This window comes from Lygodium microphyllum, chromosome 28 (genome assembly GCF_053477565.2).
Source record: "Lygodium microphyllum isolate KBCC chromosome 28, Lygodium_microphyllum_v1.1.10, whole genome shotgun sequence".
Lineage (NCBI taxonomy): Eukaryota > Viridiplantae > Streptophyta > Polypodiopsida > Schizaeales > Lygodiaceae > Lygodium > Lygodium microphyllum.
Window position 1 is genome coordinate 67,428,397 of NC_141162.1, and position 3,496 is coordinate 67,431,892.

Here is a 3,496-nt window from a genome sequence, read left to right on the forward strand (position 1 = left end):
ATAACCTTGCAAATGTATAGTTTCAGAGTCTAGGTGTGAACCATACCATATGCATACTAACTCATAGTGACTAATACACTAAATAATGATCCCAATGGCAAAACTATTGTTAGCATACAGTATCCTAGATGCAAAATAAGTACATCTGAGATCCACTCCATAACTAAGTTGTCCATCACTAGGAGAGTGGAGATGTAACCTTCCCATTAAGCATCAGACAAAACTTTGGAGCTTCTATACTCTACCGAACCTGAAAGAGCCTAATCCAAAATTGGCTCTAACTGAAACACATCAAGGTAAAGTGCATTGCTAATGATGATATGCCTAGTCATCCTCCTCCATCCAGTTACATTCTTTCATAGGTGAAACAATGCTAAAGCTTCATGAAGAAGCACATGGAAACTTTACCTCTAACTTTACTTGACTCAAAACCTCCATTAGGTTCTAGACCTTTTCCCTCTTAAAATTTGGAATGCTTTCAACTTTCATATTATTGCAATGCCAACTTAACCAGTAAGAAACCTCACATCTAGTTAACTAGCCCCTCATGTATACATAACATTCTAGGAGTACCAAATGCATTAGGAAACATTCATGTTTGCATACTTTGAACTATTGCAATGTGATTGTGCATGGGAATTTTAGATAAACACCAATATGCCACACACCCACATGCCTCTCTCTCTCTCTCTCTCTCTCTCTCTCTCTCTCTCTCTCTCTCTCTCTCTCTCTCTCATCGTATTACCTCTAAAGGTTTTTTCCCATTCAACATAGTTTCGCTTCTACACTTCTCTTCCCATGATGTTGCTTCTACACTTCTCTTCAACATAATTTGTAAAATGATGTTGCTTTTGTGGTCACATGACACTTGACTAGATCTCGAGATGACAGCCATACATCGTGGCCATACAATTTACATTGAAGGAACCTTTGAATCAAAACGAATCAATTCGCATAGTAATTAAGTACCCGAGGTCATGATACAAAAGGCCGTTGGACCGTAAGGTACTGAAATCCATATAATGAGAGTTAGTCGTGCATAATTCAGCACGCCACTGCACAAACGTAATCCGGGTGATAGACAGCTGCGGGTGCTTCAGCAGCCAGTCTCCTCCTCTCATCAAGCGCGACGCCGGTGGGCTGCATGACCTGCACAAGTGTACACAAGGCCAGGGAGCGCTGACTCATGTCGAGCTAACCAATTACGTATGCATGATTATAATTCAATCGGCCATCAGATGCGCGCAAGGCGTAATGCATGAGTCCAAAATTAAGACGTCGGGCACGCACTTGTTCAGTACGGTCGGTAGAAGGGACGTTGGACGATGCGATATGCAGGAGACCACGGGCACCGATCAGCTGCGCACCTGCCACAAATTATAACAGACGATTAGAGAGAGAGAGAGAGAGGGAGTGTGTGTGTGTGTGTGTGTGTTACCCGAAGGCAACGAACGAGAGAGCGTTGGTGTGACGATATGCATGGCGATGTCGATGTTGCAGAAGATGAGGAAGAGGATCAGTGCGATCAGGAGGTGGCATCGACTGATCATCGCCATTCAGTAACCGGGCCAATTCCTTGCAATTATACGTGCTGATCAGATATTGATGATATTTGGAGAGAGAGAGAGAGAGAGTCGGCCCAGCTATCCAGCAGGACGATCAGTATCTGTGGGTGAATCTGTGGGTGAATATAATATATCGACGAATTATTATAAAGTGGGCGCTGGTTACTCTTGCGTTTTCATTAGGACCTTCTTCTTTCCATGTCGAGTTCTATACCGTAATACTTTGAAAAGCCTGAATTCGTCACATCTTACGACTTTGCTACGTGCTTTTAGCAAACCATATACCCTAACAGCACGTAGAATTAGGCTTCTTCTTTTACTCGTGCAAAGGAGCGCATCATGTCCAAGTCATGCTACCTATAAAAAGGGCGTGTTCACCAACTTCCTCACACTTGGCTTGCTCAAATTAATGCACAAACACCATTTAATCCCACATTGGAGTGCAAACGGAGTATGTATGTGAGGGTTTCGCACCCTCCCTCCATCGGTCCACTCGTATTACATCTAAGTAGGCAGCATTCTCAAAACCTTTGTAGCTTCTCATACTTCACATCTAGTAAGTAGATAGTAGAAATCATTAAGAGCTTTGTGTACATGTTCATACTTCTTCTTCACACTTGTAGTGTTCTAGAAGATGTTGAAAGAGATCATTTGAATGTCACCTTGGTGAATAAATAGAAAACTACTAACAAATTATCCAAAATCCTAGACCCTCTATTCTCAAATTTGGTAACTTCTCGAGAGGGCCAATTAGTAGTTGGTAACATTGATAGGAAATTGCTTCCAGACTAAACATAAACTTAGTGTTTTGAATGTAGCTTTTATATTAGACACACAACGCATTCACTTCACATAACTAGTCACACTCAAGCCGTATAGAATAGACAAAATGCTATTTTGAAATATCCATTCTTCAAATCACCAAGGTGTCAAAAATTATAAAATTTTATTGTTTGAAATATATAAGTCTTTTCACAATCTTTTAGCAATATTACTTCAAATGCTTGTCAAACCTTGCATTTGTTTACAAATCTCAAGGTCTAAACTACTTCAAACTTTATATGACTTTTACAACTAAACATCTATTGGCTTTTAAGTTATCCTCCTTTATAGTAAGTTCTCACAAAAAAATTGTTACTTGGGGGGATACACTCCAATACTTTTAAGCATCTATGTTACCATTGAATAACATCTAAATAATTGCAAAATGCGCATTTATAATCCCTTAAGTTCTAGATATCAATGAGGCCTTGCTCCATTATAAAGAATACAACATTTTAGCTATGGGTGTAAGCATATGCTAATATGACACACTTTTTCTCCTACTTAGAATATGGCAAATAATATACATTGTTACCATGCAAATAATAAAAAAGGATCATAATGATAGTTAGGAAAAAAAAAACTAGTAGAAAATTTGTTACATATTTTTTCACAAAAAAACTTATGGGTGAGTGTTTAATCAAATAAGTTTTTAAGCTAAAAGGAGCCTCAAGGCTCTAGGCCTCCTTTTAGTTTAACGTCTATGAAAGAGCTATATACTCTCTTTTTCCCCCTCAAGCTGATGCTTAAATAGAGAATGACTCTTCTTACTATGATGTTATAGGCTAGTTGTAGCGTGGATGTGCAATGATAAGAAGAAAGATGTGGGGTTGGAGTGGCGGAGTAGTCATGATGAGGGGGAAGAGGGTAGGGGGTTCTAAGAGGAAGGGTACGAGAGGGCACCATAAGCCAACCAATCCAAAGAAGCACCAACTTGCACTAGCTAATTGATTGCACTCTCCACCTCTAAAGAAGGCAAAACCTAATCATTTGTAGAATCAGAGTAGGCCTAGGATGGTGCAAGCCTGCATGGAAAAAGAGTGACTTGGTAGGTTCAGGTGATCTCTCTCTCTCTCTCTCTCTCTCTCTCTCTCTCTCTCTCTCTCTCT

At 39.9% G+C, this 3,496-nt stretch overlaps 1 long non-coding RNA gene across 1 annotated transcript; it reads right to left on the reverse strand.

Annotated features, from left to right (window-relative positions):
• Positions 1-846: 846 nt before the first annotated feature.
• LOC148011562 (uncharacterized) lies at positions 847-1,651 on the reverse strand. The gene is made up of 3 exons (XR_015689401.1): positions 1,439-1,651; positions 1,291-1,367; positions 847-1,149 (listed from the first exon to the last, which is right to left on the reverse strand). It is a non-coding gene; the product is annotated as an uncharacterized LOC148011562 (long non-coding RNA).
• Between the last annotated feature and the right edge of the window lie 1,845 nt (positions 1,652-3,496).